Genomic DNA, 24,985 nt, shown 5'->3' with positions numbered 1-24,985 from the left:
CGAACACCACAGGTGGCGTCACGAACACTCATCTACAAACTATTTGAACTCTATTTAATTTGGGCGCCCCTCATCTAGGGCCACGGTCCGGGTCGGGCCACCGTGACATCCCAGCTGAGGGAACCGAAGAACCCGGTACCGAGTACCCCATTGCCCTTACGTGAGGGTTGCACCGCAAATCTTGGCGTCACGAACAGAATGTCCTTAAGCCTGAAAAATCGGGTCATGTGTGCCTTAGAACTGTGTCAGAATTGCGTTTGAACTGTTTCTGCTGAAAGAACTGTGTATTGCCATTTCCCGCCAAAATTGCCGCCATTACCGCGCCACGAGGAGCGCTGGAGAAGAAGGAAGGCGTGCCAGTGGGAGACCAGCTAGAAGCAGGCTGCCTCCCACTGAGCGCAGTACCGGTGGCCGGAACACCGAGGGAGTAATAGACTCTACGCTTTACTACAGAGACCGGCAGGACAGTCAATTCCAAGTTGGCTGCCCGACCAAAGAACCTAAGCAGACAAGGGGGCAACGCGGAGGAGGGGCGACGCTAGGGTCCCTATAAAATAGCCTCAGGCCACCACCGTCATACGGGTTTGTCCTATCCATCTGGGGGACAGAGAGAAGAGTAACAAGAGTGAGGACCCTATGGGAGCTAATGCACGTAGGGACCTACTACGTTACTGTGCGCAAGGGGAAGGCTACTGATTTCCACCTGGATAGGGGGACTCTGGAATTGCCATCAGACCGGCCAGACTCTGCCTACCCTGTCATCCGGCAACCTGGACTGTGGATGCTGAAGCCTTAAGTAAAGGTAAAGAGACTGCACCCATTGTGTCCTTCACCGCGCCTTGCACCATCTACCATCAACATCTACATATCTGGGAAGCCCTGGGGATATACTTCACCTGTGGGAAGGTATACCATCTAGCTGCCATTCCATCACCCCAGCGGACACCTAAGCAGCGTCGGTCAACCTGACCGAACACCACAGTTGGCGTCACGAACACTCATCTACAAACTATTTGAACTCTATTTAATTTGGGCGCCCCTCATCTAGGGCCACGGTCCAGGTCGGGCCACCGTGACATGCCAGCTGTGGGAACCGAAGGACCCGGTACCGAGTACCCCATTGCCCTCACGTGGGGGTGCGCTGCAGCTGCATGATCCGGTCATCAGCCCGTGTGTTTAAGTGCAATAGTAAAGTATCAAGTGCAGTTATCGTGTGCATGGAGGGTGTGGAGACAGATGAATAGTAGGGTGCAGATTCACATGCAGATAATAATTGGAAGGAGGGAACAGGACAAAGTTTGAAGAGATGGGTTTTTAAAGCGCGCTTGAATAGGTCGGGGTTAGGTATCAGTCTCATCGTCTGGGGAAGTGCATTCCAGAGAGCTGGCGCAGCACGGGAGAAGTCTTGGAGACAGAGGTGCAAGGTTTGGATTACGGGGGATGTTAGTCTTAGGTCATTTGTAGAACGGAGGGCACGTGTAGGGTGATAGATGGAGATGAGAGAGGAGATATAAGGCAGTGTAGAACTGTGGAGAGCTTTGTAGGTGAGAGAGATGAGTTTATACTGGACCCTGTAGCGAATGGGTAGCCAGTGTAATGACTGGCACAAGATGGAGGCATCGGTGAAGCGGCTGGACAGAAATATGACCCTGGCTGCCGCATTCAAGATGGATTGGAGAGGAGAAAGTTTGGAAAGAGGGAGACCGATCAGAAGAGAGTTGCAGTAGTCCACCTGGTCTAATGGTCTATCAATGACTGTACTTAATTCCTGCAGTACTTGGGGGTGTATCCCATCCGGGCCCGGAGATTTGTCAATTTTAGTGATTTTTAGGTGTCGCTGTACTTCCTGCTGGGTTAAGCAGGTGACATTTAATGGGGATTTTTGTTATCCCTGATAATATTGTCTGCCATTGGATTTTCTTGTGTAAATACTGATGAAAAAAAGTCATTGAGCAGATTGGCCTTTTCCTCATCCTTATCCACCATTTCACCCAGACTATTTTTACACTACACATAGAGTTGATAATATTTTGGGCACATATTATTCAGGACATTGTTATGTTCATTTTGAGTACTAGTTGTCCAGGGTACCTCTTTTGAACTTATGTACGATTGAGTATGTTTGATTATGCGCGACATAAATAAGCAATTTACGTGAATAACCCAGGACTACAAGTAGTCAAAATAAACATCTTAAAGTCCTGAACAAAATTTTACCCAATATCCACTCTATGTATAATTCACCATACATGAAAATCTAATAGCTATCTAATAGCTAAAGTCTAATTGCAGACTAACTAGAGTCCGGTTCACATTTGTATTGTACATTATGATGACTGTCAGCAGCGCTCCGTTACATCTCTCCCCATGACTGTTGGCAGCGCTCCGTTACATCTCTCCCCATGACTGTTGGCAGCGCTCCGTTACATCTCTCCCCATGACTGTTGGCAGTGCTCTGTTACATCTCTCCCCATGACTGTTGGCAGTGCTCTGTTACATCTCTCCCCATGACTGTTGGCAGCGCTCCGTTACATCTCTCCCCATGACTGTTGGCAGCGCTCCGTTACATCTCTCCCCATGACTGTTGGCAGCGCTCCGTTACATCTCTCCCCATGACTGTTGGCAGTGCTCTGTTACATCTCTCCCCATGACTGTTGGCAGTGCTCTGTTACATCTCTCCCCATGACTGTTGGCAGCGCTCCGTTACATGTCTCCCCATGACTGTTGGCAGCGCTCCGTTACATCTCTCCCCATGACTGTTGGCAGTGCTCTGTTACATGTCTCCCCATGACTGTTGGCAGCGCTCCGTTACATCTCTCCCCATGACTGTTGGCAGCGCTCCGTTACATGTCTCCCCATGACTGTTGGCAGCGCTCCGTTACATCTCTCCCCATGACTGTTGGCAGTGCTCTGTTACATGTCTCCCCATGACTGTTGGCAGCGCTCCGTTACATCTCTCCCCATGACTGTTGGCAGCGCTCCGTTACATCTCTCCCCATGACTGTTGGCAGCGCTCCGTTACATGTCTCCCCATGACTGTTGGCAGTGCTCCGTTACATGTCTCCCCATGACTGTTGGCAGCGCTCTGTTACATCTCTCCCCATGACTGTTGGCAGTGCTCCGTTACATCTCTCCCCATGACTGTTGGCAGCGCTCCATTACGCCGCTCCCCCGGAAGCTCTGCCTAGAATGTCAGCGCTGCGCCTCATTCTCCTCCCAGTTATAAAGCTGCTGTATATAAAATTTTCTGTAAGATGGCCACTGGACAGGTCCTTGAGGGGACTGGTAGTTTCAGTGATGTAATCCTGGGAAAGCACATGCTCCCGCATGTATAGTGCTGAAAAAGGTACCGAGCATTCCAAGGACGAGTTTTACCAGCAGCTAAAAGAGATGGGTAGGAATGACAGCTAACATATCTCATCCTGCAGCTGCAGATTGTCATCCATCACAGATCAGGCGCTACACTGAGCAGCCAGTCACAGTATCTATGTGTTCATGTTGGAGGAGCAATCATTCCCCACTGTACACATTGCTCTAAGTCTCCTCCTCGGCTCCTCCCAGCCCCAGTCAGGCAGGAAAAAGCTAAGCAGCAAACAGCAGGAAAAAAACCAGCTTCCTGTGCTGACCTCAACCACAGAACAGTGAGTAAAACAATGCAATGTCTGTCTGTCTATCTATCTACTGTATCTATCACTGATTACTGGTCACGGACACAACCACCTGTAATGTCAGTGTCCTGCGCCTCATTCGGCCCCCTCACAGATATAAAGCCGCTGTGTATATGTATATATATACAGTATATGTGACTGATTGGTCAGGGACACACCCTCCTGTACCTCATTCTCCCCCCACAGTTGTTAAGCCGATGTGGATAGGTGTGTGTGTGTGTGTGTGTGTGTGTGTGTATATATATATATATATGGTAGCGTTTCCCTTACTTCGGATCTTGGGGGACACTCGCTTGGCACGGGAATAACGCATACAGGCACGATTTCTCACACAAATTAAGTCCATTCCGGTTTATTAAAGCGTCATAAACTGCACCGTAAGCCAGGTTACACACAGTCTGTTACTTTAACACGTGTGGCTTTACAAAACGTTCGGTAGTCACGTCTTTTCTCTCCATTACAGTTCATTACATGCATCAACGGAACATATTAAACCAAGACAGTCTGTTCCAATGGCAGATACGTCTCTGCCGTAAATTAGAGGCTTTTATCCCATACTAGGGATTACCTCAGGAGCTTTGGCTCTACCCACTGACTCCTGCCAGTGTTAGTTCACAGGGAAACTGCCTCACTGGGATCACCGTCCTTGTGACCAGGGCACCTCGGATAGTCCAGACCCACAGTAGGAACTGTAGCTTCCCCAAACACAGAAACCGTCTCAGGCTCTGTAGATGCAGCCTTTCCATGCGCTTCCAGGAAGTCCAGTCACAGGCACTTCCAACACACAGGCCATCAGTCCATGATCTTACCAAGTGCTTACAGGACTCCAGTCCATCGGCGAACAATCCAACACTCTGACCATTCCAGGACTCACACTCTTACCAGGTGCTTGCAGGACTCCAGCCCATCCCAGGACAATCCAACACCCTCGAGCATTCAGTCCATAGCCTCAGCAGTGCTTCTAGGACTCCAGCCCACTTCAGGACAATCCAACACACAGGCTATTGCAGGACTCATGGTCTCAGTGCTTCCAGGACTCCAGCCCATACCAGGACAATCCCACACTGACCGTTCATCAGGTCCACGGTCTCAGGTGCTTGCAGGACTTCTCCAATGCCAGGAGACTCCAACACCGGCCGTCGAGGACCTTGCACATGGAACAAACGGATCCATACACAGGAACCATGTGACCCACACCCTGGTCATATTACATACCTGTAACCACTCCCCTGGGTGGGAGTGTGGGTGTGTGTGTGGCTAGTCTGACCCTCCCATCTCTCATAACTAGCCCTGCCAATCTCCCATTAGAACTACACAATTACTTGTGGGACTACAGGTCCCAGCACACCAACTTAACTTCAGACTGACAGCGCAGAGTGTCTTCCTCTGCAACACACACACACTGGCCATTTACACTCCTGCCGGACTTTGTCTCCTGCCGGACTTTGTCTCCCCATGACTGTTGGCAGCGCTCCGTTACATCTCTCCCCATGACTGTTGGCAGCGCTCCGTTACATCTCTCCCCATGACTGTTGGCAGCGCTTCATGAAGCCGCTCCCCAGAAAGCTCTGCCTAGAATATCAGCGCTGCGCCTCATTCTCTCTCTCATTGAGCGAAACGGGTCGGCCATTTTCAGAAGTCGCCGACTTTTGGCAAAGTCGGGTTTCATGTAACCCGACCCCTGTGTGGGGTCGGACATGAGGTCGGCGATCTTCTGATCTGGAATCGGAATTCCGATACCGAGTTCCGATATGTTTAAGATATCGGGAATCGGTATCGGAATTCATATTTAAGTGTAAAATAAAGAATAAAAATAAAAAAATATTGATATACTCACCCTCGGACGCGCCCTGGTTCTCACCGGCAGCCTTCCTTCCTAAGAATGAGCGCCTGAAGGGCCTTCGATGACGTCGCGGCTTGTGATTGGTCACGTGAGCGGTCACATGGGCGGTCACGCGACCAATCACAAGCCGCGACGTCATCTAAGGTCCTTCAGGCGCTAATTCTTAGGAAGGAAGCGTCCGAGGGTGCGTCCGAGGGTGAGTATATAGGTATATACTCACCCTCGGACGCGCCCTGGTTCTAACCCGCAGCCTTCCTTCCTAAGAATCAGCGCCTGAAGGACCTTAGATGACGTCGCGGCGTGTGATTGGTCGCGTGACCGCCATGTGACCGCTCACGCGACCAATCACAAACCGCGACGTCATCGAAGGTCCTTCAGGCGCTCATTCTTAGGAAGGAAGGCTGCCGGTGAGAACCAGGGCGCGTCCGAGGGTAAGTATATCAATATTTTTTATTTTGATTCTTTATTTTACACTTTAATATGGATCCCAGGGCCTGAAGGAGAGTTTCCTCTCCTTCAGACCCTGGGAACCATTAGAAACCCAATGCACTGCATTGGGTTTCGTGTTTCGGCCGACCCCGACCCCGACTTTTCTATAGGATCGGCCGATTTCACTCGACCCGACTTTTGAGAAAGTCGGGTTTCGTGAAACCCGACCCGATCCTATAAAAAGAAAAGTCGCTCAACCCTACTCATCACATTTATGCCTCCAAGCGCATCTTGAAGCGCACACACAGCGCCCCCTGGCTGTAGCGTGGGTCACCGCACCACTATATATATATACATATATATATATATATACAGTATATGTGACTGATTACTGGTGAGGGACACAACCTCCTGTAATGTCAGTGTCCTGCTCCTCATTCCCCCTCACAGTCCCTTCTCACCCGCCCTGGGAGTGGTCTTTGTTGTTCTTTCTCATTCTTGGGTCCTGCACCAGAGGCCTGGGAGTTTGAGGATTCTGCGCAGGATCTTATTTGCTCCCAGCATTGCGCTTTTCTGGACAGAGAGCTCAGATGTTGCTCCTGGGATCTGTTGTAGGCATTCTACTAATTTAGGGGTCACTGCTCTAAGTGCTCCTATCACCACTGGAATCACTGTTGCCTTCACCTTCCACATCTTCTCCAGTTCTCCTTTGAGGCCCTGGTATTTCTCCAGCTTCTCATATTCCTTCTTTCTGATGATGCTGTCACTTGGCACTGCCGCATCTACAACCCCTGGCAAAAATTATGGAATCACCGGACTTCCATAATTTTTTCCTCAGAATTGAGTGATTCCATAATTTTTCCCCTATGCTTGGTTAAAAAAAGTAACCATTACTGACTACCACATTTTTTGTTCTTGATTTCTCTTAGTGTTTCTTAAAGCCAGAAAGTTGCCATTTGAAATGACTTTAGTTTTGTGCCATGTCTGTGATCTGCTTTTTTTCTACAAAATTAAACAACTGAATGAACATCCTGAAGGCCGGTGACTAAATAATTTTTGCTAGGGGTTGTATTATCATTGCTGTCTTCTGATCCTTGTCTACTATCACAATGTCTGGTCGGTTAGCCAACACCTTCTTATCCATCTTTAAGTCCCACAGGATTTTAGCCCTTTCATTCTCCACCACTTTTTCTGGGGTCTTCCACCTGGTCTTAGGGGGACTCAGCCCATATGCTGTGCAGATGTTCCTGTATACAATTCCCACTAGTTGGTTGTGGCGTTCGGTATACACAGTTCCGGCTTGCATTTTGCATCCTGCCACTATGTGTTGGACTGTTTCTGAGGTTTTTTTGCATAGTATGTCCTTGGGTCTTGTCTTGTGTGGTAGATTCCTGCATCTATGGATGTGGTACTTAGTGCTTGCTCTGGTGCCGCTATGATTAGTTCCTCTGTGCTTTCTCTGAGTCCCGCTTTCTCCAGCCATTGGTAGGATTTCTTCATGTCAGCCACCTTCATTATCTGTCGATGGTACATCCCATGCAGTGGCTTGTCTTGCCATGATGCTTCGTGTTCCTATATAATGTGACTGATTGCTGGTCATGGACACAACCTCTTGTGATGTCAGTGTCCTGCTCCTCACTCTCCCCTCACAGTTATAAAACTGCTTTGTGTGTATATACAGTGAAAGAAATAAGTATTTGATCACTTTCTAATTTTGTAAGTTTGCCCACTGATAAAGACATGAACTGTCTATAATTTTAAGGGTAAGTTAATATTAAGACTGAGAGATAGAATATCAAAAATAAAATCCAGAAAATCACATTGTATAAATTATATACATTTATTTGCATTTTGCAGTGAGAAATAAGTATTTGATCCCTCTGGCAAACAAGACTTAATACTTGGTGGCAAAATCCTTGCTGGCAAGCACAGCAGTCAAACATTTTTTGTACTGTAGTTGATGATGACGTTTGCGCACAAGTCAGGAGGAATTTTGGTCCACTCCTCTTTGCAGATCATCTCTAAATCATTAAGGTTTTGAGGCTGTCGCTTTGCAACTCGGAGCTATATCTACTTCCATAAGTTTTCTACGGGATTAAGGTCTGGAGACTGGCTAGGCCACTCCATGACCTTAATGAGCTTCTTTTTGAGCCACTCCTTTGTTTCCTTCGTTTTGGGTCATTGTCTTGCTGGAAAACCCAGCCACAACCCATTTTTAATGTCCTGGCGGAGGTAAGGAGGTTGTCACTCAGGATTTTACGGTACATGGTTACATCCATTCTCCCACTGATGCGGTGAAGTAGTCCTGTGCCCTCAGCAGAGAAACACCTCCAAAACATAATGTTTCCACCCCCATGCTTGACAGTGGGGACGGTGTTCTTTGGGTCATAGGCAGCATTTCTCTTCCTAACACAGCAAGTTGAGTTAATGCCAAAGAGCTCAATTTTTGTCTCATTTGACCACAGCACCTTCTCCCAATCACTCACAGTCATCCAGGCCGAGGCAACCTAGCACGCCACCAGTGCTGCAGCTTCACCACGTGCTGACCTCCGGATCTCTGTAGTGCCGACCTAGCACGCCACCAGTGCTGCAGCTTCACCACGTGCTGACCTCCGGATCTCTGTAGTGCCGCTGTGCACTACACACCCCAGATGTACACATTGCATTTAGTGTGGTGATAGCCATTACATTGTCAGAGGGATCCCCCTACTGGCCATACGCATTATCCTTCCATTTCAGATAAATTGAACTGTTCTGAAGAAGGTCCATCTGGGACCGAAAACGTTCAACAAACAAACTGGTTCTATGTCTGGATAATAATAAACTGTAATTGTTACTTTTCACAATTTTTGAGTGCCGGGTGATTCTTGAATACTTGTGACTGAGGGTTGGATACCCTACTCGAGCACCAAAACTCATATCCTCACAGAGTGCCGTGTTTATCTACTTTTATTCGGCATGTGCCTTCTTGAGCAGAGGGACCTTGTGGTCACTGCAGGATTTTAAACCTTTCCATCGCAATGTGTTACCTTTCTTTTCAATGTTCTTTTTATTGATTTTCATTAAAGAACAGATATACAAACATGTATAAAATACAAAAAATAGGAAAAATAACAGTTTATAGAACGACAATAGATAAACTTCGAGTAAAAGCTCCTAGGACAAACATAGAGCTTTGAGGCTACTCAGAATTTATGTAAGTAAGACATTTGTATTATGTGGATGATAAACAGTAGTCAATTGGAGGATATATAGATCCAGTGTTATAATAAGAGATAGGAAAAATTTCCTGCAATCGTACTTTAATAATGATCAGTCTAAAAATGCTGGTCGTCTGAAAAATAAAACACAATTAAGAGAGAAAGAATATAGAGAAGAAAGGGAGGCAGAAAAGAGGGGATCTGAATTCAAGGATAATGATGGGGAGGTGGGAGGGGGTGGGAAGCACCTTGTTCTGCCGCTGGTTTTGTTTAAGGTAAGTCTTCAGGTATCAGATGTTTGTTAGACCTATAGAGGACCCAAGGGTTCCATGTTTCTTTGAACGTTGGGGTCGTATGGTTCACGGAGGCTGCTAATTCAGCTATTCTGTGGAGTTGATCAATTTTGGATAATAATTGTGGAAGTGAGGGTATTTTTGTTGATTTCCAGTGTGTCGGCACCAGTAGTTTAGCTGCAGGTATAATGTTGTAGGCTAAGGAAGAGGAACGGCGAGGTAGATTGGGGCCTATGGGTAGGTTTAAAAGAACAGACTCTGGTGTCAGCTTCAATTTTCTACCTGTGATATCCAGGATAGTTGTCTCCACAAGAGACCAAAATTGTTGTAGGGTGGGGCAAGACCACCATAAATGAAAATAATCACCTATTCCTTTTTTGCATCTCCAACATGAAGTGGAGGTGTCTGGTTTCCAGATTCGTATTTGGGTTTGTGAAGTGTACCACCTGGATACTATTTTACAGGAATTTTCTTGTGTTTTCACACAGCACGTGGGGCCATGTGAGTTTTTGTAGATGTGTTGGACTTGGTATTTATTAAGAGTGTATCCCAAGTCTCTTTCCCAGCTTGTTATATATGCTCTTTTTAAGCAAAGGTCTTCTGTCAGAAGAGTTTGATATAGAGTGGATAGCGTTTTCGGTGGTTTGGATACTCTGGCGCATAGGGTATCGAAAGTTGTGAGGGTTCGAGTGGTGTCGGAGTTGTATTGCATTATTCTCAGAGATTCTTTGAGGGCGGTGTACTGTAGAAAATTAAAATTCGGTAGGCCCGTTAATTTTTTAATTTCAGAAAGGGGCAGAAGCGCACCTTCTCCATATAGCTGGTCTACGGGTGTGTTTGGGCCTTTCTGACTGCTATATATTTTATTATCAGTTTTGATTGTGAGGGTTAGGACGTCTGAAAGTTTTAGTAGTGGTGATGAAGGGGGTATTAGTATGTTATGTACTTTCGACCAGGTCCTGATGAGTGTTTGTACAAGTGGGTTGGATTGTGAGGGGGTAGGTCGCTTCTTGACATAAGTCATCAGGAGCGATCTGATAGGTAGAGGTGAGAGCTCATTTTCTATTGTTAGCCACTGCTTATTTTGTGTGCCGCGTATTAGGTCCACTGAGCGTGCCAATATTGCAGCGTGGTAGTATTTCCTGGCATCAGGTGCACCCATTCCGCCATTAGATTTGGCTAGTGCTAGCGTGCGGTAAGTTATTCGTAGTTTGATATTTTTCCAGATATATCTGAGGAACAATGAGTTTACCTTAGCCAGGTAAGAGTCTGGGATGTGGATAGGTAGCATTTGGAATAGATAAACAAACTTGGGGAGTATTAAACTTTTTAATATATTTTTCCTCCCTGACCATGATAGGAATTGGTCTCTCCAGGATTGCATGGTAGTTTTAGCTTTGTCAATTAGAGGGTCATAATTGAGTTTAAATAGATCTTTATGGTTTCTGGGTATCTTAATTCCAAGGTACGTGATGTATTGTTTGGGCCAGGTGTAGGGATATAATTTTTTCAATTTAGTAAGAGTGTGAGTAGGTATGTTGAGATCCAGGGCTTCTGATTTAGAAAGATTAACTTTAAAGTTTGCTAAGGTACTATATTCCTCCAGTAATGGCATCAAAGCTGGGAAGCTTTTGAGAGGTCTAGTCATCAGAACAAGAAGGTCGTCCGCAAAGGCCGCCGTTTTGTACTGCGTTTTCCCTATCTTGATGCCCTCTATTTCAGGATTTTGTTGGATAGCACTTAGTAGGGGTTCCATCGCAAGCACGAAGAGTATCGGCAACAGGGGGCAGCCCTGGCGGGTGCCGTTTGAGATTGTAAACGTATCTGTCAGTGAGCCATTTATTCTAATTCGTGCCTTGGGTTCTCGATACATACTCATTATTGAGGAAGTTAGCTGATGTGGGAATCCGAAGTAGGCCAAGGTCTCTCCTAAGTAAGTCCAGTACACCCTGTCGAATGCTTTCTCCGCATCAGTCCCTAGGAGAACTAAAGGCAGTTTCCTTTCTCTTGCATGATGCATAAGATGCAATATTTTATAAGCATTATCTTTCCCTTCTCTTCCCATGACGAAGCCTGTTTGGTTTAAAGAAACTAATGAAGGCAAAAATCCTGCTATTCTGCGTGCTATCATGCTTGCAAATAGCTTCAGATCTACGTTTAATAGCGAGATTGGCCTGTAGCTACTGCATTGCTCTGGGTCCTTGCCTTCCTTATATATTAGTGAAATCTTGGCTTCCAAGGCTTGTGTAGGGAATTGTTCGCCGTTCAATACTGAGTTACACATATTTAATAGGCGTGGGAGTAATACTTGGGGGAAGGACTTGTAGTATATTATGGGCAAACCGTCGGGACTGGGGGCTTTCCCAGGAGGGCTCCCCGACAGGGCGGACTGGAGTTCGTCTAGTTGGAATGGTTTGATTAGGAGGCGTTGCTGAGAGGTTGTCAGCTGAGGTAGATTCAGACGGGTCAGAAAGGCTTTAATAGTTAGTAACCTTTTGGATTTATCAATATCATTCTCCTTTGGGAGTAGGTTGTAAAGCTGTTTATAATAATTTAAGAATTCAGTTTCTATTTGTTTGTAGTTTTGGGTGCACTGACCATTTGGAGATTTGATGGTATGGATATACGTGCGTGTTTGGCGTCGTTTTAGTCTGGTTATCATTAATTTAGAGGCTCTATCGCCATGTACGAACATTTTGTTTCGCCAAGAGGCGTACCATTTAGCAGAGTTTAAATTCAAAATTTCTTTCAATCGTTGTCTTTTTTTTGTAAGTTCTTCTAGGGTGTGTTGCTCCTGTTGTTTTTTGTGTTGTGTTTCTAATTCATATATCTCAGCATATAAGTCTCCTAACTCTTGTTGTCTTTGCTTGTTAAGGTATGAGGAAATAGAAATCAGTTCTCCCCTTATTACCGATTTATGTGCTTCCCATAGAGTTGGGGTCGAGATCTCATCAGTCTCGTTTTGTTCAAAATATTGGTTAAGTTTTTTTGTAATACGTCTGACTACTTCTGGGGAGTTTAAGATGGACTCGTTCAGTTGCCAAGATCTATTAACAGACAGGGGTCTGAGAAGCTTCGTTTGGAGTAGTACTATGGAGTGATCTGAGTGGACATTAGGGAGGATTGTAGACCTTATTACATTTGGCATTAATTGTCTGGGTACGAAAATATAATCAAGTCTGTGATAAGATCTGTGAGGGTGGGAGTAATAGGTAAAGTCGAGTTCGGAAGGATGTAATTGTCTCCATATGTCTAGTATTTGCATTGAGCCGAGTTTTGCAGAGATAGCACTTTTTTCGGTGGATGTGTCTATCAAGGGTTCCAGGGCAATGTTTAAGTCCCCCCCTAGTATGAGGGAACCTTCTCTGAAATCTTCTATTTTCCTGAGCAATGATAGTAGCCATTTTAAGTGTTTTTTATTGGGAGCATATGCGCTGCATAGGGTGACCAATTTCCCAGCTAGTAAGCCCTTGATCATTATAAATCTGCCGTTAGGGTCTGTTAGGATAGTGTGGGGTTGGAAAGGGATTCCTTTTGCTATCGCAATTGACGTCCCTCTAGATCCTACTTGTGGTGTAGTAGCATGGAACCATGTGTCATAATGGTTGCGTTCGAAGTTGGGTAGTTTATCAGGTTTAAAATGTGTTTCTTGAATGAAAAGGATGTCTGCCTTTTGTCTCTTGAGAAAGTCTAGTGTGTGACGTCTATTGGACGGTGAGTTTAGACTGTTTGCGTTAAATGAAGCAATGGTAAATACCTTATCTTGTGCTGCCATTTGTGTAGTGGTCGGTAGAATCAAGGAGTCGCTGAGAGGTCTTCATCTGATGTTTCCATGGTGGCAAGGTGCTGTTATTAAGGTGGTGATTGGAGAGGGAGAGGAAGGGGTAGGAAAGTAGAGAAAGCATAGAAATAGAGACGATAAACAAAGCATATGCAACATATTAATGAGAAACTTAACTTTGGTAAACATAGAGTCAGTTATCATGACTAAACTCGTAGGCTTTCTTTGAGGGAGATTCATAACATATTTCCGAAGCCTAGGTATAATATGAGTTTGAAGGTTGGGGTAGGGTATGGTAAGGGAGAAAAGGGGGGGGGGAGGAGTGGGGGGAGGAGGTGGGGCAGAAGGGAAAGGGAGAAGGATAAAAATGGGAAGAGGGTAGGGATGACAATGGGAGAAGAGGGTTAGGATCAGTGATTAGCTATTTTGAGCCAGTGCTGGCTTAAATCTCAATATTTGTAGAACCATCACTGTAGACAGAGTCTGTGTTCAGGTTATCTCAGGGTCTCCTTTTGGAGGTGGTGTCTTTGTTGATTTTCTTTTAAGTCTTTGTGATTTAGGAGTCCCTGCAAGATGCCATGGGGTTGGAGCTGGAAGTGGTTGTAGCTGTGATGTCGTGTGGAACGTTTCCAGGTCTGGATAAGAGTCCAAGTAGATATTTAAGGTCTTACATAGCTCTCTGATGTCTGCTGATGTCCGGGCTTGAATTCTTTTATCTTCTGCGGTAACGAAGATTCCAAATGGGAATAGCCTGCGGAAACGATATCCTTTCTGTATCAATGCTTCGGTAACTGGTTTCAGCGCTCTTCGCTTTTTCAGAGTCAATGCTGAGAGATCTTGAAATAGGCCGATTTGAGAGCCTTCATACATGATATCCTGTGCCTCTCGTGCTCCCTGAAGAGTGAGGTCTTTCATCCTATAGTCGAGGAAACGGCATATTACATCCCGTGAAGGCTCTCCCTGCTTGGGCTTTGGGCGGAGAGCTCTGTGTGTCCTGACAAGTTCGATGTTTTTAGGATCTCCATCCAGTAAGAGTTTGCTGAAAATCTCCATAGCAGCTTTAGTCAACGCATCGGGAGCTACTGATTCTGGAAGACCTTTAATGCGGATGTTGTTCCTCCTTTCTCGGTTTTCGTGGTCCTCCAAAGTTGAGTGGATTGTTTGGATCTGCGTCTCATGTTCCTTGAGGCAGTCTAATAGGGAAGTAGTATGTTGTGTCAATGATGCTTGGGCGGTTTCGACTGTTTCCAGTCTATGTCCCTGTTGCACTAGGTCCTGTTTTATTTCCGCCAGCTCCGTCCCTATAGGTTCTAACGCCTTAGATAGTATTCTTTTGATAAATGAGCGGGTTACCAAACTATCTTTTGCACTCCCTCCCAGATCAGAGTCACTTTCGAGGTCCGAGTCAGAGTCATCCTCTGTTTGCAAGTCTATATGTCTTGATGTTGTAATGGTATCAGAGAGGTCAGATTGTTTTTTCAGGAACTTATCCACATCAGCTTGAATTATGGATTTAGAGGTTTTTGAAGTCCCTCGCACTGTTTTAACTCCAGATTTCCCCATGGTTATTGGGATAGGCTTCGGATTATCGTTTATTATTTGACGTCAAGTTTTCCCTCAGCCCACGAGACGAGGAGATCAATTAGACATTTCAACTGTCCAGATATAATAGTCACGCTGATAAGGCTTGGTTTGTTGTTAAAGAAATTAGTAGCTTCAGCTGGAGGTGGGCCAAAGGCTTTGAGTTGGGGTTTAAGTAACTTAATAGAGAGCTTAAGTTCTTGCAGGGTAGGTAGACAAATATTTGTTTAAATCACAGATCTGTAGGCTAGAGAGCTGTTGTTCTGTAAATGGACACTAGGTGTCAGCGAAGGACCTCATAATTGCATTTACATTTAGGGTTATGTCAGATCTCTTGCTCTTAGGAATTCTCTATAATAATAATAATCTTTATTTTTATATAGCGCTAACATATTCCGCAGCGCTTTACAGTTTTGCACACATTATCATCACTGTCCCCGATGGGGCTCACAATCTAGAAGGTTGCAATGGTATTTATAATGATTTAATTATGATAATATAGCTATTGGCTTCTTAGATTTGTGTGGTCTAATGGATATTCGCTTCAGGGTATCTGCTTATAGGGTTGAGCAACTAGGCACACCAAGAACACCCTGAGAGGAGGGCAAGATGTAGGGGTTAACGCTTATTTAGATGTGCTCTGAAGTGTAATCCCCTCTTTCAGTTAATGAACATTGGAGCCGATACATGTAAGGGACAGACGGGCTCAGTGAGGGGGAGGAGGCAGTGTAGTTTGACCTCTTTACCACGGTCACAGGCGCACTGAAGAGCTGGCCAGAAGCTGGTGTTAGCAGCGCAGGCTGTGTGCTGTTGTCCCCACTTCCTCGGGGTTGTCAGCCACCGCCGCGCTGCTGCGGTCAAGTCTCTGCTAAGAGCTTCCGAGTGCTGGGCCCGGTACACCTTACCTCACCACAGGAGGCCGCTGTTGTGAGCGGAGCTCCGGTGTCGGTCTGCCACTGATGGTGCCTGGGTTTGACGATCCAGCTGGGTCCCTGTCTCCGCCGAATGTTGTGCGGCTCTGGGCTTGCTGCAGGAGGTGGCTGTGTGCGCAGTCTCCCGTGAGGATCTGGCAACCGCGGTCTCAGGGCCGCCGTCCTCCCACCGACCCGTCTGCCGCTCCCCCGCCGGGTATCCTAAGGCGCTCCTCCGTCTCTGGTCTTCCGCGTCCTCTGTCCTCGCCGGCGGTCGGGGGATGCTGTCTCGCTCGCCGGCTGTGTGCGTCTTTACCCTTGCCGGGTTTTCGCGCCAGATGCCGCGCTTTGCAGCTGCTTTGCTTGTCGGCGCTTGGGGGAGTGATGCCCGGGTCTGATGTCTGAGCCGCAGCGGCTGTCTCTCACTCCTCCGCCGGCAGGCAGGGGACGGCGCCAGTCGAGCGGTGCTCTGTGACTCACCCTCTCAGCAGGGTAGAAGAGTCCTCCGGTCACGATGCAGGCGGGGGTCTGTCCAGCCTGCGGTCCCGGTCACCCCACGGGTCACCACGATGCAGGGGGGTAATACAGACCTGTTAGTCCAGGTCTTGGAGAGGAAACACAGCCCCAGCTCGCCTCGCCCGTCTATAAGGGCCAGAAGGAGATTTGGCGGTTAGGTCGGCTATGAGGCCTCTGCCATGCGGTGGGGCTGCAAAATGCCCGAATAACACCTCCAAACCCTCAATAAATGTCTCAAAATGAGCCCTGAAGATAGGGCAGCTTATATCCAGGGAGTGGGAGTAAAAAAGGGCACTCCAAAGCGTGGATGTATGCCGATTTGAGAGGGTTCTTCTCCAGAGCTCAGCTCCTGCACACTCTACTCCATTGTTGCCTAGGCCACGCCCCCCAGCGCAATGTGTTGCCAATGGTTTTCTTGGTGACTGTGGTCCCAGCTGCCTTGAGAGCATTAACAAGTTCCCCCCTTGTAGTTTTAGGCTGATCTCTCACCTTCTTCATGATCAAGGATACCCCACGAGGTGATAGTTTGTATGGTGCCCCAGATCAATGTCTATTAACAGTCATTTTGTATTTCTTCTATTTTCTTACTATTGCACCAACAGTTGTCTCCTTCTCACCCAGCATCTGACTTATGGTTTTGTAGCTCATTCCAGCTTTGTGCAGGTCTATGATCTTGTCCCTGACATCCTTAGAAAGCTCTTTGGTCTTGCCCATGAGGTTAGAGTATGACTGATTGAGTCTGTGGAAAGGAGTCTTTTATGAAGGTGACTATGTAAGACAGCTGTCTTTAATACAGGTAACGAGTTAACTAGAAGCCTCTAACTGGTCTTTAGGAGCCAGAACTCTTAATGGCTGGTAGGGGATCAAATACTTATTTCTCACTGCAAAATGCAAATTTATACAATGTGATTTTCTGGATATTATTTTTGATATTCTATTCTATCTCTGAATGTTAAAATTAACCTACTCTTAAAATTACAGACTGTTCATGCCTTTGTCAGTGGGCAGACTTGCAAAATCAGCAAGGGATCGATCAAATACATATTTCCTCCACTAATATATATATATATATATATATATATATATACGCCAGTTGCCTGTCATGGCTGCCGGGACCAATCAACGACGGGCACAGTCCGGAAAAAAATGGCCGCCCCCTACTCCCGGCAGTCAGTGCCTGTCGCCCTCATACTCCCCTCCGGTCACCGCTAACACAGGGGTTAATGCCGGCGGTAACGGACCGCGTTATGCCGCGTGTAACGCACTCCGTTACCGCCGCTATTAACCCTGTGTGTCCCGAACTTTTTACTATTGACGCTGCCTATGCGGCATCAATAGTAAAAAATGTAATGTTAAAAATAATAATTAAAAAAAACCTGCTATACTCACCCTCTGTAGTCCGCTGAGCCGCTCCCGCCAGGCGCCATCTTCCGCTGCAGTTTCCGGTGGCAAAGATGGTATGGCAGAAGGACGTGCCATGACGTCACGGTCATGTGACCGCGACGTCATCACAGGCCCTGCGCGACAAGGACCTGCCATGACGTCACGGTCATGTGACCGCGACGTCATCACAGGTCCTGCGCCCATACCAACGCTGGGACTGGAAGCTGCCGTGGACGACAAGGGGCCTTCGGAAAGGTGAGTATATGTTTATTTTTTCACCTGTGACAAACCTGGCTGGGCAATATACTACGTAGCTGGGCAATATACTACGTGACTGGCCAATATACTACGTGGCTCTGTGCTGTATACTACTTCGCTGTACAATATACTACGTGGCTCTGTGCTGTATACTATGTCGCTGTGCGATATACTACGTCACTGGGCAATATATTACGTGACTGGGCAATATACTATGTGACTGGGCAATATACTATGTAACTGGCCAATATACGTGGCTGCGCATTATACTACGTCACTGGGCAATATACTATGTGGCTGGGCAATATACTACGTCACTGGGCAATATACTACGTCACTGGGCAATATACTACGTGTCTGGGCAATATACTACGTGGCTGGACAATATACTACGTCACTGGGCAATATATTATGTTACTGGCCAATATACTACGTGGCTCTGTGCTGTATACTACGTCGCTGTGCGATATACTACGTCACTAGGCAATATACTACGTAATTGGGCAATATACTACGTGACTGGGCAATATATTACGTGGCTGCGCAATATACTACGTCACTGGGCAATATACTACGTGGCTGGGCAATATACTACGTCACTGGGCAATATACTGCGTCACTGGGCAATATACTACGTGTCTGGGCAATATACTACGTGGCTGGACAATATACTACGTCACTGGGCAATATACTATGTTACTGGCCAATATACTACGTGGCTCTGTGCTGTATACTACGTCGCTGTGCGATATACTACGTCACTGGGCAATATACTACGTAATTGGGCAATATACTACGTGACTGGGCAATATATTACGTGGCTGCGCAATATACTACGTCACTGGGCAATATACTACGTGGCTGGGCAATATACTACATAACTGGGCAATATACTACGTCACTGGGCAATATACTACGTAATTGGGCAATATACTACGTGACTGGGCAATATACTACGTAACTGGGCAATATACTACGTCACTGGGCAATATACTACGTAATTGGGCAATATACTACGTGACTGGGCAATATACTACGTGGCTGCGCAATATACTACGTCACTGCGCAATATAATACGTGGCTGTGCAATATACTATGTCACTGGGCAATATACTACGTCACTGGACAATATACTACGTGGCTGGGCAATATACTATGTGGCTGGGCAATATACTACGTGGCTGGGCAATATACTACGTGGCTGGGCAATATACTACGTGGCTGGGTAATATACTACGTGACTGGGCAATATACTACGTGGCTGGGCAATATACTACGTCACTGGGCAATATACTACGTCACTGGGCAATATACTACGTGTCTGGGCAATATACTACGTGGCTGGACAATATAGTACGTCACTGGGCAATATATTATGTTACTGGCCAATATACTACGTGGCTCTGTGCTGTATACTACGTCGCTGTGCGATATACTACGTCACTGGGCAATATACTACGTAATTGGGCAATATACTACGTGACTGGGCAATATATTACGTGGCTGCGCAATATACTACGTCACTGGGCAATATACTACGTGGCTGGGCAATATGCTACGTCACTGGGCAATATACTACGTCACTGGGCAATATACTACGTGTCTGGGCAATATACTACGTGGCTGGACAATATACTACGTCACTGGGCAATATACTATGTTACTGGCCAATATACTACGTGGCTCTGTGCTGTATACTACGTCGCTGTGCGATATACTACGTCACTGGGCAATATACTATGTAATTGGGCAATATACTACGTGACTGGGCAAAATATTACGTGGCTGCGCAATATACTACGTCACTGGGCAATATACTACGTGGCTGGGCAATATACTACGTAACTGGGCAATATACTACGTCACTGGGCAATATACTACGTGTCTGGGCAATATACTTCGTGGCTCTGTGCTGTATACTACGTCGCTGTGCGATATACTATGTCACTGGGCAATATACTACGTAATTGGGCAATATACTACGTGACTGGGCAATATACTACGTGGCTGCGCAATATACTACGTCACGGGGCAATATAATATGTGGCTACGCAATATACTATGTCACTGGGCAATATACTACGTCACTGGACAATATACTACGTGGCTGGGCAATATACTACGTGGCTGGGCAATATACTACGTCACTGGGCAATATACTACGTGGCTGGGCAATATACTACGTGGCTGGGCAATATACTACGTGGCTGGGCAATATACTACATAACTGGCCAATATACTACGTGGCTGCGCAATATACTACGTCGCTGGGCAATATACTACGTGGCTGGGCAATATACTACGTGGCTGCGCAATATACTATGTCACTGGGCAATATACTACGTGTCTGGGCAATATACTACGTGGCTGGACAATATACTACATCACTGGGAAATATACTATGTGGCTGGGCAATATACTACGTGGCTGGGCAATATACTACGTGGCTGGGCAATATGCTACGTAACTGGGCAATATACTACGTAGCTGGGCAATATACTACGTGGCTGAGCAATATACTACGTGTCTGTGCTGTATACTACGTAGCTCTGTGCTGTATACTACGTAACTCTGTGCTGTATACTACGTGACTGGGCAATATACTACGTCGCTTTGCAATATACTACGTCACTGGGCAATATACTACGTGGCTGGGCAATATACTACGTGGCTGGGCAATATACTACGTCACTGGGCAATATACTACGTCACTGGGCAATATACTACGTGTCTGGGCAATATACTACGTGGCTGGACAATATACTACGTCACTGGGCAATATACTATGTCACTGGGCAATATACTACGTGGCTGGGCAATATACTACGTGGCTGGACAATATACTACGTGGCTGGGCAATATACTATGTGACTGGGCAATATACTACATAGCTGGGCAATATACTACGTGGCTGAGCAATATACTACGTGTCTGTGCTGTATACTACGTAGCTCTGTGCTGTATACTACGTCACACAGGGTTAACACCGCGCTCCGGTAACGCTGGCATTAACCCTGTGTGAGGCTGACTGGAGGGGAGTATGGAGCGGGCACTGACTGCGGGGAGGAAAGAGCAGCCATGTTGCCACTGGACTGTGGCCGTCACTGATTGGTCGTGGCAATGGTCGTGGGCGTTTTGCCATGACCAATCAGCGACTTGGATTCCATGACAGACAGAGGTCGCGACCAATGGATATCCGGGACAGACAGGAAGACGGAAGTGACCCTTAGACAATTATATAGTAGAAATATACTGTATATATATATATATATATATATATAGATATATATATATATATATGTCTATATATATATATATATATATATACAGTACAGACCAAAAGTTTGGACACACCTTCTCATTTAAAGATTTTTCTGTATTTTCATGACAATGAAAATTGTAAATTCACACTGAAGGCATCAAAACTATGAACTAACACATGTGGAATTATATACTTAGCAAAAAAGTGTGAAACAACTGAAAATACGTGTTACATTCTAGGTTTTTCAAAGTAGCCAACTTTTGCTTTGATGACTGCTTTGCACACTCTTGGCATTCTCTTGATGAGCTTCAAGAGGTAGTCACCAGAAATGGTCTTCCAACAATCTTGAAGGAGTTCCCAGAGATGCTTAGCACTTGATGACCCTTTTGCCTTCACTCTGCGGTCCAGCTGACCCCAAACCATCTCGATTGGGTTCAGGTCTGGTGACTGTGGAGGCCAGGTCATCTGGCGTAGCACCCCATCACTCTCCTTCTTAGTCAAATAGCCCTTACACAGCCTGGAGGTGTGTTTGAGGTCATTGTCCTGTTGAAAAATAAATGATGGTCCAACTAAACGTAAACCGGATGGAATAGCATGCCACTGCAAGATGCTGTGGTAGCCATTCTGGTTCAATATGCCTTCAATTTTGAATAAATCCCCAACAGTGTTACCAGCAAAGCACCCCCACAACATCACACCTCCTCCTCCATGCTTCACGGTGGGAACCAGGCATGTAGAGTCCATCTGTTCACCTTTTCTGCGTTGCACAAAGACACGGTGGTTGGAACCAAAGATCTCAAATTTGGACTCATCAGACCAAAGCACAGATTTCCACTGTTCTAATGTCCATTCCTTGTGTTCTTTAGCCCAAACAAGTCTCTTCTGCTTGTTGCCTGTCCTTAGCAGTGGTTTCCTAGCAGCTATTTTACTATGAAGGCCTACTGCACAATGTCTCCTCTTAACAGTTGTTGTAGAGATGTGTCTACTGCTAGAACTCTGTGTGGCATTGACCTGGTCTCTAACCTGAGCTGCTGTGAACCTGCGATTTCTGAGGCTGGTGACTCGGTAAACTTATCCTCAGAAGCAGAGGTGACTCTTGGTCTTCCTTTCCTGGGACGGTCCTCATGTGAGCCAGTTTCTTTGTAGCGCTTGATGGTTTTTGCAACTGCACTTGGGGACACTTTCAAAGTTTTCCCAATTTTTCGGACTGACTGGCCTTCATTTCTTAAAGTAATGATGGCCACTCATTTTTATTTATTTAGCTGCTTTTTCTTGCCATAATACAAATTCTAACAGTCTATTCAGTAGGACTATCAGCTGTGTATCCACCAGACTTCTGCTCAACACAGCTGATGGTCGCAACCCCATTTATAAGGCAAGAAATCCCACTTATTAAACCTGACAAGGCACACCTGTGAAATGAAAACCATTTCCGGTGTGTTGTGAATTCTGTGGCAGAGCTCCCTCCTGTGGTCACAAGTGGTAATTCGGCTGATTCTGTCTGTGAGCTTCTGTTGGTGGAGGGAAGTGGTACTGCGGCTTCTGAGGTTCCTCCCTCAGGTGATCTGGTGAGGTCGTTAGGTGCTTCTCTACTTAACTCCACCTAATGCTTATATCCTGGCTTCCTGTCAATGTTCCAGTGTTGGACTTGTTTTTCCCTGGATCATTCCTGTGGCCTGCTGCTCTGCATAGCTAAGTTCTTCTTTGCTATTTGTTTGCTATTTTTTCTGTCCAGCTTGTCTAATTTGTTGCTGGAAGCTCTGGGACGCAGAGGGTGTACCTCCGTGCCGTTAGTTCGGTACGGAGGGGCTTTTTGCCCCCTTTGCGTGGTTTTCTTTAGGGTTTTGTGTAGACCACAAAGTTACCTTTTCTATCCTCGATCTGTTAAGAAAGTCGGGCCTCACTTTGCTGAATCTATTTCATCTCTACGTTTGTCTTTTCATCTTAACTCACAGTCATTATATGTGGGGGGCTGCCTTTTCCTTTGGGGTATTTCTCTGAGGCAAGGTAGGCTTATTTTCTATCTTCAGGCTGGTTAGTTTCTCAGGCTGTGCCGAGTTGCATAGGCAGAGTTAGGCGCAATCCACGGCTGCCTCTAGTGTTGTTTGGAGAAGATTAGGGATTGCGGTCTGCAGAGTTCCCAACGTCTCAGAGCTCGTTCTATGATTTTGGGTTATTGTCAGATCACTGTATGTGCTCTGACCGCTATGTCCATTGTAGTACTGAATTGCCTTTCATAACAGTACAGGAAGCCAAAAGTACTAATGATTCTCAATAGAGGGAAAAAAGAAGTTCTGAGACCATTTTTTTTTCTTTGCACTGTGTTTTGCCTTTTTTTCCCCTAGACATTTAGGTGGTTCAGTACACAGGTGTAGCGATGGACATTAGAAGTCTGTCTTCATTTGTGGATCAGCTCTCGGCAAGAGTACAAAAGATTCAAGACACTATTGATCAGAAAGCTATGTTGGAACCAAGAATTCCTATTCCTGATTTGTTTTTTGGAGATAGAACTAAGTTTCTGAGTTTCAAAAATAATTGTAAATTATTTCTGGCCTTGAAACCTCGCTCCTCTGGTGATCCAGTTCAACAGGTTTTGATTGTTATTTCTTTTTTGCGCGGCGACCCTCAGGACTGGGCATTTTCTCTTGCGCCGGGAGATCCTGCATTGAGTAATATCGATGCGTTTTTCCTGGCGCTCGGATTGCTGTACGATGAACCTAATTCAGTGGATCAGGCAGAGAAAAATTTGCTGGCTCTTTGTCAGGGTCAGGATGAGATAGAGGTATATTGTCAGAAATTTAGAAAGTGGTCCGTGCTCACTCAATGGAATGAATCTGCGCTGGCAGCTATGTTCAGAAAGGGTCTCTCTGAAGCCCTTAAGGATGTCATGGTGGGATTTCCTATGCCTGCTGGTTTGAATGAGTCTATGTCTTTGGCCATTCAGATCGGTCGACGCTTGCGTGAGCGTAAATCTGTGCACCATTTGGCGGTATTACCTGAGCTTAAACCTGAGCCTATGCAGTGCGATAGGACTTTGACCAGAGTTAAACGGCAAGAACACAGACGTCTGAATGGGCTGTGTTTCTACTGTGGTGATTCCACTCATGCTATCTCTGATTGTCCTAAGCGTTGTGGGTTTCTCTTAGAGCCCTTGCAGTGTCCTATTCCATTGAGAGGAATTGATGCCACGCCTTTGGCCAAGAATAAGCCTCAATACTGGACCCAGCTGACCATGTGCATGGCTCCTGCACATCAGGAGGTTATTCGCTTTCTGGTGTTGCATAATCTGCATGATGTGGTCGTGTTGGGGTTGCCATGGCTACAAGCCCATAATCCAGTATTAGATTGGAAATCCATGTCGGTGTCCAGCTGGGGTTGTCAGGGGGTACATGGTGATGTTCCATTTCTGTCAATTTCGTCATCCACCCCTTCTGAGGTCCCAGAGTTCTTGTCTGATTACCGGGATGTATTTGATGAGCCCAAGTCCGATGCCCTACCTCCGCATAGGGATTGTGATTGTGCTATCAATTTGATTCCTGGTAGTAAATTCCCAAAAGGTCGACTGTTTAATTTATCCGTGCCTGAGCACGCCGCTATGCGCAGTTATGTGAAGGAATCCCTGGAGAAGGGGCATATTCGCCCGTCATCGTCACCATTAGGAGCAGGGTTCTTTTTTGTAGCCAAGAAGGATGGTTCGCTGAGACCTTGTATAGATTACCGCCTTCTAAATAAGATCACGGTTAAATTTCAGTACCCCTTGCCGTTGTTATCTGATTTGTTTGCTCGGATTAAGGGGGCTAGTTGGTTCACCAAGATAGATCTTCGTGGTGCGTATAATCTGGTGCGAATCAGGCGAGGAG

At 46.1% G+C, this 24,985-nt stretch overlaps 1 protein-coding gene across 6 annotated transcripts in view; it reads left to right on the top strand.

Annotated features, from left to right (window-relative positions):
* The first annotated feature begins 3,585 nt into the window (after positions 1 to 3,585).
* The window catches only part of LOC138651319 (oocyte zinc finger protein XlCOF6-like), a 92,598-nt gene continuing 71,198 nt past the window's right edge, over positions 3,586 to 24,985 (top strand). For 2 of the 6 annotated variants that reach the window (XM_069741412.1, XM_069741415.1), the window contains exon 1: positions 3,586 to 3,641. The gene's annotated coding sequence lies outside the window, so the exon portion shown is untranslated. The remainder of the gene's footprint in view (positions 3,642 to 24,985) is intronic. The other 4 variants (XM_069741417.1, XM_069741414.1, XM_069741416.1 and 1 more) reach the window with 2 other exon arrangements.

This window comes from Ranitomeya imitator, chromosome 10 (assembly GCF_032444005.1).
Source record: "Ranitomeya imitator isolate aRanImi1 chromosome 10, aRanImi1.pri, whole genome shotgun sequence".
Taxonomy (NCBI): domain Eukaryota; kingdom Metazoa; phylum Chordata; class Amphibia; order Anura; family Dendrobatidae; genus Ranitomeya; species Ranitomeya imitator.
This window is presented reverse-complemented; position numbering and strand designations above follow the sequence as displayed.